The sequence below is a fragment of the Rattus norvegicus genome, chromosome X, assembly GCF_036323735.1.
Source record: "Rattus norvegicus strain BN/NHsdMcwi chromosome X, GRCr8, whole genome shotgun sequence".
NCBI classification, from domain to species: Eukaryota; Metazoa; Chordata; class Mammalia; order Rodentia; family Muridae; genus Rattus; species Rattus norvegicus.
The window spans coordinates 73,287,253-73,301,264 of NC_086039.1; positions in this window are offsets into that span (position 1 = coordinate 73,287,253).

Consider the following 14,012-nt stretch of genomic DNA (forward strand, 5'->3'; position numbering starts at 1 on the left):
GATGTGGCCATTTTTGAAATAGTTAAAGAAGTGATTAAGTTAAAATGAGGCCAAAGATGTGGGCTACAACCCAGTCTCGCTACTGTAGTTAAGAAGAGGACATTTAGACACACAGAGAGATACCAGGGGCTCACACACTGGGAAAAAGAACATGTAGAACACCATTAGAAAGCAGTCATCTGCTGGCCAAAGAGGCCTTAGGAGAAATTAAACCCGCCAACTGCTTGCTCTCAGATTTTTAATCTTCAGAATTGTGAGAAAACCATTTTTTGTTAAGCCTGTCTGTCTATAGTATTTTATTATGGCACCCCAAGTAAGCTAATATAGTAAGCATGGGGTAAAGAGTAAAGAGATGGAATAAAGGGTCTATTATACAATTTGGGATTTGGTCAAGTAAAATGGACAGAGGTCTAAGGAAAGTAGAGGTTTGTTCTATGTTGAATACTGTCATAAAGGAAGGGATATGTGTTAAATGCCATTTTAATAAGTCATCTATATAGAAGTCAGACTTCTATGTGTGGCACAATGACCTTTTGTCTATGGTAAGACAACACTATGAAGTAGTCGTGTTTTGTCTCTCTTTATCATGTTGTCAGAGGAACCTCATCTACTGTTGATATTGTTTTAAAGGTTGTTTTGTCCAACAGAAAAATCTTGGCTTGCCTATGAGTGCCAGAGGCAAGCTGGGTCTGGTGGCACAGGCCTATAATCTCAGATACTTGGAAGGCTATGGTGGGAAGATCAAACTTGAAGACCTGCTTCAGCTACAGTATGGGAAAATTGTTGAGGCCCTGTCTCAAAATTTAAAACAAAGAACCTAAAAGGAAGGTTCGAGATATAGATCAGAGGTGGTATGTGCTTCAGATACACAATCCCTCGTACCAAAGTAAATCAATAAAAAGATGTTAGGGGCTGCTTTTGCGTCTTTCTCACTTGTGACATCTTAACGCTATCCATTAGCTTTGTGGTCTTAAGCAAGTTTTTTTTTTTTTACCTCTCTGTACCTCAATTTTTTCACCTGTGATTGAGGAAAATGAGAGTAAATATAGGTTGTTATGGGAGCTGAATGTATATGTACAATTATATGATATAATTAGTTATATATCATCTACTATACATTTGTGATATAAAATTATGTATAAATATATAGGACTACAAAGTCTTCAGAAAAATGCTTGGCACATAGGCAGCCTTCATTAAATATGAGCTCTTTTCTATATCTATTTTCTCCAACAGTCAATCATAGCATGAATTACATGACTACACTTCTGTGTTGATACTTTCTCCTGTGATAGACTATGAGCTCTTTGAGAGCAGGAGAACTATATATTGTTTTATTAAAAATAGCTAATGATGATGGTTAATTTTGATTGTCAAGTTGACTGGATTTAGAGTCACCTGGGACATACATGTGTGGATATGTCTATAACTGTGTTCTAACAAATTTCACTGAGAAAGAGACCTATTCTGAATGTGGACGTCACCATACTATGACCTGGAGTCTCAGGGTGAATAAAAAGAGAAAAAATGAGAAAGGGAGCAGCTACCTGCATTCATCTCTCTCTGCTTCCTAACTTTTGGACACATTGTGACCAAAAGCCTCAAAATCTTTTCCCTATGCATTCCCCACTGTGATGGAGAGTGTGTCCTTAAAATGTGAGCCAATCTTCTTTCCCTAAGTTGTTGTTTTTACATCGTACTTGGTCATAGTAGTGAGAAAAGCAACTGATAATGCTAATTTTTGCTGAGTTGTTTCAATGGTGTTGACTTAAATGTTGTTACTCTAAGCAAACGTCTGAGAGACCCCTATCCCTATCTATAGACTAGCCTGGGTATCCTCCTATGGCCTTATATTACATCTGTGTTTACCTTAATTTACACAATTACATGGGATATTAGCATTCCTTATGTTTCTTCTTCCCTTTCTAAACCATTTCTTTTTGGAGAGCAGAACAAGCACTTTCAGTTTCAATGCTGATGTCGAAGCACAGTGCCCAGCACAACAGAAATAATATAAAGACAACTGGGTGGATTTTCTCCATGTTCTTCGCTTTGTCTACAGTAGATCTCACATCAAGTCAGTCTTTGCACTATTCATCACTTTCCATGTTTTTTTAAGACTAAAGAGGTGACAGAATCTCTTATAGAGTGATCTTTTTACAAAGCACACCCAAATGACAAAATCAGTGCGAGATTACATATTTTCATTTGTGAGCCATTAGGCCCTGTTATTTAAGAGCCATCGGTAGCATTATTAGGGTTAGGTAGGATAAAAAGAGTTTGAGAATAGGCCATAAGAGCTTGAATTTTGACCTTAATTCTATCACAACCAAGCTGTGTCGTATTCAATTAGCCAGATCTCTGAGTGTGTTTTTCTATGAGGCATGTAGAAAGCACATCCTATGTATTTACTAAAAATTAGAGCTTGGTAACAAAAACTAGAGTTTACTGCAACTTCTTTTTAGAGGAAATATTTAACTCCTTTATTACTTTCATTTTTCATATCTAGGTGATTTTAAGTCTGTGGACTCTGGAACTAGTATTACAAAGTAACCAAAGCCTTTCAGAATGCTAACCAAAAGCCAAAAACACAATGGTTTCCTGCTGGCTTTATCACCTCTCCCAACAATCCCACAACACCACCTGCTCTTAGTAAAAGGAGGTGCAGTGTCTGGAAATGTTTGAGGGCTCAGGAGGTGCTGCCATCCTGGAGTTAAGTACAGAAGCATCTTTGTATCATGCTGAGGATAGAAAGAGGGTGTTATTCAGCCCAATTTAATGTAATGCCAGAAGGGTAGAAGTTGAATGACATAAGTAACAGTATTTTGCTATCATATACACTTACAGTGAAGGGAACCATCATATTATTTTTCATATAATGTGCCGCATCAGTACCCAGAGACTATATAGAAGTCATAGTAATAGCCTCTGGCTAAGGGTTCACTGGACCTTTCCCTGATTACTTTCAAAGAATGAGACAAAATAACTCAAAGGCACCCAGATTCAGAAGGTCAACAAATTGAAACCAATATCAGATATTCCAGTTGCTTGAACTGAAACACCTGACGTGTTGAGTCATTTAAATTCAGTGGAACCAATAAGTTGCCCCCAATAAACACTTCCTATGTCTTAAACAACACTGGAAATGTGTAGACCTTGTCCTCCTCAAAATGGACAAAAGTTTCCATTTTCCCTTTCAAGAGACCTTGGAGGGGCCAAGGTATCCGTGCCCTATGGGTTATTCAGTACTGCTATTTGAAGCCTGTATTAGATCTTCAAAGTTGAAATAGCTAAAAGTATCCCCCTTTTAGCTTCAAAGAAGCCTATAGTCCAGTGGATGAAATGTAAACACTGGAAAGCTAAAGTCTTGGGTATCCAGAATGAGGGCTAAGTGAGAAGTAAGAGTATCTCAGAAGTTCATGGAACAAAGAGGATCCTTGAGCATTCAGCAAGTATGATAGCCCCAGGGAAGTAGAAGCATGCTACATAGTGAGAAGAGCAGATGGAGCATGTGAAAACGCATGGGCTTAAGAAGTGCTGAGGCAGGATGGCGAGCAATGTGTTTGGGAATTAGTGACATTTCCAGCATGACTGAAACCAAGGACTTGCTCCAGGGAACAAGCAAATCTTGGAGGGGATCAGTCAGACCCACTTGGTAGGCTTTGGAATCCTAGAATACTTTACTCTTAAATTCTTATTCTCTACTTTATACATGTGGAAAAGAAAGATCATGGACACACACTAGATTGATGATCTAGTCAGTGAGTAACCTTTAGGATTCAGATAATAGCAGTGTTGAACTTTGTGATGTATAATGTGTTCTTACATACATAATGTTATCTATTCATGACCATCTATTCAAAGGCCCTGCTGGAGAGAATCTAGTTTTCACCCTCCTACTTCCTTGAAATGACAATCCATAATTATCAAGTAAAGCTCACTATTCTAAGCTGCTAGGTCTGCTAAGTCTTAGTTGCTCAAGGAGGAGACAATAGTGGGGCCCACAAACCAAGTCACACAAGGAAAGCAATGGAACTGATCAAGAATCTGGAAAGTCCAATCCCCATTTCCTTAGATGATTTGAATACCGTGTTCGAAATCAGTCTGAGAAAGGACAGCTCCTGCTACTTGAAACCTTTCCTTTACAGCAGTGATTTTCAACCTTCCTAATGCTGCAACATTTTAATACAGTTTCTCATGTTGTGGTGATGATTCCTAACCATAAAAGTATTTTTGTTGCTTCCTCATAGCTGTCGTTTTGCTACTGTTATGAATTGTAGTGTAAACATCTGTGTTTTCAAATGGTCTTGGGCAACACCAGTGAAAGGGTCATTCAACCCTCAAAGGGGTGTCTACTCCCAGGTTGGGAACTGCCTTACAGGATGAGACCTTGAAATATACTGGAATAGGCTGAGTGACTCGGTTAGAAAACGGAGACCTGGGGGAAACTATTTCCATCTTCAGTAGCAAATAGCTACTGGGAGAATCCCCAGATGAAGCCAGCACAAGCAGTTCAGTATACCCAGTTTCACAGTTTGAGACACTGTCCAAAGCTATTTGTGGACTGGCAGCTCTGGAAAATTTGGGAATAGGGGTGGGGTGAAGGACTAGCAAGATCCGGGGCAGGACCATGGACAGAGATCAGCAGGCATTATTAGCAAGATGTCATGGTGAAGTGCAACTCTCCATCATGAAGCTCGGTGCCTCAGTGGCACTGCAGGTCTGAGGATGAGGTGTAGAATGTGTGGTGTCAGTTTGGTGCTACCCTGGGTTATATACCTCTATAACAACATGCATGACGTGAGCTCTTTATTCCTTTCTCGGGCATGATATAGACTTTATTTGGTATAGGAGATATTCATTCATAGTGATGGATGGGTACTCATGGGAATTACAATGTTGTATCATGGTTTGAAGGGTACTTCTAAAGTGAAGAAATTAATAGATTAAGCTCAGCTTTATCTCTGGCCCAGGGCTGCTATTCCATTAATGGAAGTACCTCAAAATACTTTTATTCATGTAAAAACCAACACCTCAAAACACACTACCCTTCTTTACAACAGCACCCACATGAAGGAAAGAACAAGCTGTGTTTCCATGGCTAGGAATAAAATAACCTGGCATTCTGTCCCTTATCAATATAATCTTGGACATTTACTGAGTTTTCTCAAAGCTATGTATTTCTCCTCCATTAGTAAAAACTATACTGACAGAAATAATCTCTATATCACAGAGAACTTGTAAAAGAAGCTCATGAGTTAAGGTATATAAAACATCTCACAAGGAGCTGGGGTGATGCTCAGTCAGTAAAGAGCTTAGCACATGAGGATGAGGACCTCTGTTTGGATTTCAAGCAAACACACAAAAGTCAGGGTAGGAGAGTACACACCTGTAACCCCACCATTGAGAAGGCAGAAATAGGAGGATTCCTGGTACTATCTGACAAGCAATTTTAGACAAATTGATGGTTTAGTGAGATGCCCTGTGTCAAAAATTGAAGTGGTAATGGGGCTGAAGAGATGACTCAATGATTGAGTTCATACTTCTCTAGCAGAAGGCCCAAGTTTGGTTCCCAGCACCTATGTCAGATGGCTCACAATTACCTATAACTACAGCTCCAGGAGTTACCCCCTCTTCTGAATTTTCTGTGTGCACCCCACACAGAAAAGAGCACATAACTAAACTAAAAGTAAATTTTAATAAAATGGAGAGTGATTGAGGAAGATACCCAATGTTGACTTCTGAACTTCACACACACACACACACACACACACACACACACACACACACACACTCACATACACCTATGGGCAAACACACACACATGGTGAAAAAATTGCATAGAATAAATGTCTATTTATAGAAAATTCCCAAAGCTCTTGAAATTTCCCTTCCTGCAAGGGGGCCACACCAATATTTTTTGTGCAGAAGGTGTGAATTTGTTTCTGTCTGTACTTGAAATTCTTAATCTGTTTTCTTTTTGCTCTGTTAGTAGCTGTTAATGTTGCTAATAGGGATAATACTGATGGTAGAAGGGATAATACTCTGGAGAATAATGACTGACACTGTGGACTAAATGATACCAGATAAAAGACAGTAAAAAATTAATTTAAGAAGGAAACAGAATCTCTGTCCAGTTTCGAGATCTGACTTTTCCTGAGCTAGCCTTGCAGATTCATTCGCATAAGCATTCAAGCCAAAGTCCCAAGAATATTCCACTAGGGATTACAAAGCAAAATGTGTCTTAAGAAACCCCTACCAGGGATGAAAGGTACGATTCAAAAGAGTAGGTGCAGGACTAGGTAAGGAAAAGGATGTTTTTATTCATCTATAAACAAACAAACAAACAAAAATGCAACGTTTTTGGCCATACACAAGCCAACCTACTGGCACCTATGACACGTGAAGTCAGCACATACCCTTATGTGACTCTCTGCTCAGGAAAGACAATACTTGTCTATAATTTGGTTAAGTTACAGGAAATTCCCTTTTGTTATTTCATGCCTCCCAAATCTTCAATGGCTCTTTAAAGTCGCAAAAACAAATGTCAAAATCCCTAAGCTACTAATCATGAAACAGCCCAAACCTGTTTTTCCGGTTCCACACAGCTGGTGTTCCAAATCCAGGGACATTCTCCATTTTCTATCTCCATGTCTCGGTTCTGGTTATTCCTTCTGTCTAAAATGCCCTTTCTGTCCCTTCCCACAGCAAACTACTTTCCTTCCTTTAAGATTTAGCTGACATACCATATCCTTTCTTTGGTGTTTCCTTGATTTTTCCAGGGGTGCAACCACAAATTACTGCGCTAAACAACAAAAAATTGTTACTTCATAGATTTAAAGGTCAGAAGTTGCCAGAGGAGTCACAGTTCCTCCCATGTGTCTAGGGAAGAATCCTTACACACATCATCCACATTCTGGAAGTGCCTGCTATTCTGTGACTAAGGCACCATAACTGCAATCTCACCCTCCATCTTCCTGACCTTCTTCCTTGTGTTTTGTACTTATCTTATATTGGCATTTTTATTGTGTTTAGGCACCACTGAGGTAAGCTAGGATGCTTCTATCTCAAAAGATGCCACTTTATTATATCTGTAAAATCTCTCTTTCTTAAGTAAATTTATGCCCAAACTGCCAGGGACTAGAACTCAGACACATTGAGATATCCACATTCAACTTGCTAACCTTTCTAGAACAAATTCTTACTCTTTTCTTTTGATCTAATGCAGCACATGTTTTGCTCATAAGATTTTTGACTTGGCTATTCTTTCTTCACAACAAATATGTGGATCCAATACCCCCATCTCTCTCATACACACAAAGTCCTTCTGGCAGAAACTATCTTATTCACATCCATGAAACACATTGCTGATCTCCGTGCTTGACACATGTGGGTGTTAATTATTGTTTAAATTTTAAGATGGCTGGCTTTTCTTCTAATTTCAGGAGACAGGGAAATAGCATGAAGTAACAATAATGGGCCAGGTTATCTTATAGAGTAAGTACCTGTCTGTATGAAATGAGCAGATTTTCTATAGAAGGCAACTCTAACTTCCTATGATATTATAACCCAAATGGGAAGAGTTTCTAGAGAATCCCCAACTCAAACTATTCTGTCTCTGAATGTTAGTATATCTTTCAATGACAATTAGCAAGCAAGGCTATGAAAAGGAGATGCATATATTGTATAGAAACAATTATTCATGAAAGGATAAATGCATATGATTTTATTGAGAAAGACATGATATCTATCAAAAGGTACAATTAATGAAATTATGTCAATGAAATAGAAAAGTCCATTGCTCCAATAGCACTTAGAACCATAGACTTGGTCAGAAATACTTACCATTTTTTCTCAACACAACGGCTCTCCATGAAACAATACTAATTATTTATGACATATATATATTCATTCTACACCCATTGCATGAATCAGAAAACATATTTGCTTACAAGATTCTATCTAATCACCAACCGTTTAAACACCAGAATAATCCAGTCATTCATTTTATACTGAAAGCATGTGAACTTGCAGAAGACCACAAACAGGTATATTAGTTATGTCTGCAAGGCCAACAAAACTCTGGGGGGAACATTGTGAGTATATCTTTGGATCTGACCATAGGGATTCCAGATGCTGGAATTAAGAATAAAAGTGGTGGGCTAAGGGCTTCCTAGAATTCCAAGAGTGGAGGACAGTGGAATGAAGAGAAATTAAACTATTTATTGAAAAACATAAGAAAGAAATAAGAACAGAATATTTGGACGGGAGAAGGGAAATATTCTTGTCACATATTCTCCAAGATATACTGAAGAAAAGTACTGATGAGGGTGAGAGTATGGAGTGATGAGCCCCAACACCAAACTAGGCAAGAAGGAATTGGAACCAAAAAGCTGAAAACAGAATTCGTATACTTTCCTTTGGGGCTTTGGTTGTGGCCCAGAAGATCTATAGGATCACCAGTGCACATGACTATAGTGCTTTCCAATTATAGCTATTTCACACCTACTTTCATGTAGCATTTAAAAGATGGAAAGAATAGAGAAATCCACACCCTCACACAGTACTAAAATTCCATGTTAACTATTGCATTTCTTACTCATATAATCTTTATGAGATATATAATGTAGACGAAATTATTATTATCAGCATTATTACACTTACCAATTAACAGAAAAGGAAGCAAGAGGGGCAAGTGATTTGTTCCCAGTCACACAGTTGATAAGTGGTAGAGTTGAACCTTTACCAGAAGGACGTAACTACTGCTGCCAGAAGCTGTGTACTTTTGTACAAGCAATTTGCTCCGCCTGGAAAGTCTTTCTCTCTTTCTCTGGTGATCTGCTGCTCACTGTCAAGGCTTAGTTTAAATGCCACATCCCCAGTGAGACTTTCTTTGGCCTCTTATACTGTCAAGAAGAGTAAATGGAAAAAATAATATGTTCAGTTTTCTAATAGGACAACGAATGACTATTTCCTCAGGCCTCTTATGCCATCTTGTATAGTATAAATATTTATTAAAATATTTACCATATGCATTTGGTCATATTTTCTAGACTGAAAATTCATAGCTCCACGAGGGTAGGCACCATGCTTCCTTCTTACTATTATTCTCCATTATTTAGATGCTCCGAGAAACATTTCAAGAATTAGGTATCTAAGTAAGTGAATGAACTGAAGATTTCCTGCACAGTCTACTCTAGCAGTAGCCCCACAGACCACTGCTCTTAAGAAATGTCACTAAAGAACACAAAGTTCTTTCTTATACATGACTCAGTCAACAAATTAATAAAAGGAATTGACGAATCTGGGCCAATTGCCAGGTTCCTTATTCAATATGAGGTCACTTTGACCAGGACCACTATCTTTGTAAAAGGTTCATTAAGTTTCAGGGTTGATGTGACCCTGAAGGCAACTTGTCCCACAGAAAATGTCCTCATGTCTCCTGCCTGAATTCAGATGGTCCTAGAAATGGAGAGAGTTTAGGGGTGGAACCAGGAAGGGGATATAGAGTAGGAAAGAGGAGGAGAAAGGAGACAACAGTGGATATAAGGGAGAGAAACAAGAGCTAGAAGGAAAGGGATACCAGAAATCTGTAGATGTGCTTCCTTAATTCAGAAGATGGACTTCATGGGAGTTTGAAGGTGTCCACTAATTGATACCAACTTCGTGTAAATTGGTATTAACTGAACTTCCCAAAACATACAGTTGATGCATTTAGTCACACACTCCCACCCACACAGTGCTGGCGATGACCTCCTGCACTCCTTACACTTCATATGATTGGTAGCAAGGTGCAGTAAACACAGGCTATGGTGTGAAGCCGGTGTGAATTTACACCCTGAGCTATGTGATGTTGTCAAGCTACTGTCTGAGGCACAGTTGCCTTATCTAACACACGAGGATAATAATGTTAACCAGATAAGGTTATGTAGATTATGAAGACTAGTGGTGCTATACACGAAGTCCTTAGTAAACATCCAGTCAACTGACAATAGTTACTATTATGATGCTTCAGTCAGAAAGCTGCACAAGGAAAGAATCAGTCTCTGGAATCAAATTTTATTTGAACTCTGTTTCGGCTATTTATTAGTTGCATTTCATGTGCTCTCAGAGAAATTAACTCCTTCCTCCATTTCAGTTGCTACCTGTGCAGAATTGTATAAAAGTTGGGAGTACAACTTCTGGGGTTTTAATCTGAGCTCTGCTGGTTACTGTGGACCACTAAGTAAATGAGCTAATCAGCCTCTCTCTTCTTCTTTCTGCCTTGGAGCTAGGATTTAAACCTGGAGCTGTATGATATTGTCAAGTAACACTCTCTAATGCTCATTTTCCTCATCTGTCACATGAGGATAATAATATTTACTGTGTAAGGTTATCTACATTATGAAGATTAGTGGGGCTGTACATGAAGTACTTAGTAAACATGCAGTCCAATTGATGAGAGCTACTATTACGATGCTGTCAGAAGGCCGCATATCCTGAGTGCTGGGATTACAGACAGGCATTGCCATATCTGGTGCCCTGTCCTCCACTCTAAGCCCCGGTACCTACTCTAATTCTCAGCGCTTTTCTTGGAATACCATATAACGTGTCGGGAACTCATTGTGGATATGCAGTATAGGTTCATTCTCAATAAACATGCTAATGGCATCTGATTCCCCTGATTCTGAACACTGAGCTACATATCACTTCCTATAAAAGCCAGGGATACTGTTCCGTGTCTAGCAGAAGTCAGAGTAGTGCCTATCCACAGATAGGAAAATTCTCTTCTTCTGCACATTTGATCATTACATTGACTTGCTTGAAACTTTGTCTGACCCAATAAACTATAATTTTAAGTTTTAAAATATTAATGTGCACAAACACATTTGAAAAACAGTGAAGTTTTCTAAAAGTACATTTCTGTACAGAGAATCCTAATTTTCTGATTCTCTATTGACTCCTGCTATAAAGTTGAAGGCGTGTTCCCATGGAAACTGTCCCCAAAACACACAGAATCAAAAGCTTTTGGTGAAGAAGGGTCAACTCTGCTGTGTTGGCAAGGACTGGGCAAGATTGGGCAGTGTGAGAAATGATGTACAAACAAAGCACTACATAAATAGAAAACAGTCTGAAGAGTTAGCAACAGGACGAGGATCCACTCCTGGTTGCATAGCTATGTTTGCCTCCTCCCGGCCCACAGGAAGGATGAGGAGATTGTACTTTTGGCTTTCACAGACTGCCTTCCAACCCCCTTCTTCTAATAGTACCCTCTCCCATCCTTTATTCCTTTTATTACGATCTCGCCAGCACTTACCAGTTATTTTACCTATTTATTTATTTTCTCTTCCTCTTCCATAAAAACACAATTTAGGGTCGTTGTTGTTTTTTGTCCTACTGCTGGATCCTTATCATTTGGAACAATGCATAACAGATACTCAATAGATAGTCACTGAAGGAGTGAATAAATCAAATACTATTGTTCACTGTGCTCAAGCATTACCTTTCTTTCTCTCAACCTCCCTTACCTGGCTAACTTCTTCATAGCTGACTCATCAGGTCTTCAGGGACTTTCCTGAATCTTAAACCTTAGCCTGGCATGATTCTCTGCTACAGAAGTCTATACTTTCCTATGAAACATAACTTAAGAATAAATATGTTTTCTTGTTTGTTGTCTATGCCATTCGAGACTGAAGTTCCATAAAGGGATTACATTATTGGCTAATGCCTACAACAGAGCCTGTCTTGTGGAATTTAGCCAGTTGCTCACTGGAACAGGACATTTAAGCGCAAATAGTTATGGCTCATTACTGAATTTGGACATAAATATAGGACTGAGTGGTCTTTTAATGGATGGTTTTAGAAGAGGGACTGAGAAGCCTTTTGATGAAGAATGTCATTTTAAAAGAAACAGAGGAAAAACAGGTAAACAGTGAGGGTAAAACTCACTAGAGCCCTAGTTGTAGGACCTTACCGTTCTGATTATTCTTTGATACAGATCTTGGGACACCAAGATCTGGTTCAACCCTGAACCAGAAAGAGAATGTGACTTGAATAACAATGAAAACAGGCCAACTACAAAAACACCACGTAACCTTGTTGGGAGGTCTTTCTTTTTAAATGCAGCCTGAAAATGGAAACATGGCCTGTCTCAAAAGACAAACCGTTGCACAGACAACAGGCCCTACATCCCCTCTTCATGGCAGTGCCAGCTTTTATATATATCGGCAGTGGTGGTTGTAATGACAGCTGTGCTGGAATACCAGAGACCTGCAGATAAGTTCCATAGGAAAGGAGAATATGGTAGACTACACACTGTGCTTAAGATTTGATTTCCTGAGAGTGCTCTGAAAGAATTAAAAGGGAAGTAAGATGATGCAGAGGATAAGATCACCTAGCACACAAGCCTAAGAACCTAGATTCAAAACTCTGGAATATATATAATATATATGAATTATATACTCTCAGGTTCTTGGCCAGTTCAGCAGGGTAATGTGGGTTACATTGAATCTGGGTTCTGGTGTGGGTCTTAAATCCAATAAAAAGTCATTGTTTACTCCCGGAAAATTTGTGTCACTGTTGCACCAGTGTATACTGCAGTCTTGTCTCAGCATAGGTCACAGGGTTTGTATGTGACAAGGTAAAGTTGACAATTACTTTTCTCCTGTAGTGGAGTTCTAAGTACTAAAGCACTATGAATGTTAATCTGTAGGAGTGAAGCTTCCAGTTGGACAACAGCTAGATTTCTCAGTGTTTGATTACATAAGTAAGTTTAGTTGTCAGTGATATGGCCTTGTCATCAGGTTCAGAAGAGTAACCAATAGCCATGGTAATATCCTGTGATATTTGAGGGGCATCTCTGAAAGCCCTTTGCCCAACAACTCGAGGTTCCTAGCAATGGAGATTTTACTTTGTGGCATAAGATATCTAACTTTAGGCACTCTCTTCCTCATTAAATGGTTACTCCATTTAAATTCCTTTCAGAAATGTGCATACTTTGGGAAACTTCTATGTGAGTAGGTTTCTATATGACTTTTCCAAGGGCCCTTAGTGTTTAATTGTCCCTCCATTATTCCTTTCATTACCCTAGAATCCCATCTCTCTCCCCATTTAATATCCCTATTTTAGTTTCTCCGTTATCTTTTTATAAAACTACACTCTATTTCCTCTTCTTTTGAAAGATCCCTATCCTCCCCCTCCCCACCCGTTGCTGGCTACCTAAGTTCGGTGGTTATTTAGATCGAAACATACACATATATAAACACACATATATAAAGCTTAAAAGTGAACATTCACATATAAGGGGAAACATGCATTATTTTTGTATTGGGGAATGGGAGTTTGAATTACCTTGCTCCGGATGATTCTTTTCCAGCACCATCCATTTATTTGAAAGTTTTCAGAATTTCATTTTTTTCTAAGCAGCTGGATGGTATTCCATTGTGTAAATATACTACATCTTCATTATTGATTCATCAGGTGATAAACATCTAATCCATTTCCATTTCTTGCAATTATGAATACAATAGCAAAAACCACTGATGAGCCCCTGTCTCTGTAGAGGTATGGAGTCCTTTGGGTATATGCCCAAAAGTGGTACAGCTGGATTTTGGGATAGACATATTCCCGGATTTCTGAAGAACTACATTGAATTCCATAGTGGCTGTGCGAGTTTGTATTCTCCCCTTTCTTGCATCCTCGCCAGCATGTGCTGTCATTTGTTTTTATTAATCATGGTCATTCTGACTGGGATAAGATGAAATGTCAAAGTACTTTTGTGTTTCCCTGATGACTGAAGATGTTGAACATTTTTAAGTGTCTCTCAGCCATTTGCGTTTCATCTTTTGAGACCTCTGTTTAATGCTGCACTCCATTTTTAAATCATTTTGTTGTTGTTGTTTTGTTTTGTTTTCTTAAAGTTCAGGAGGGATGCTAGTTCTTTATAAATTCTAGATATGAACCTTCTATCGGCTGTACACTTGGTAAAGTTTTTTTCCCATTCTATAAGCTGCCACCTTGAATTATAGTATCCT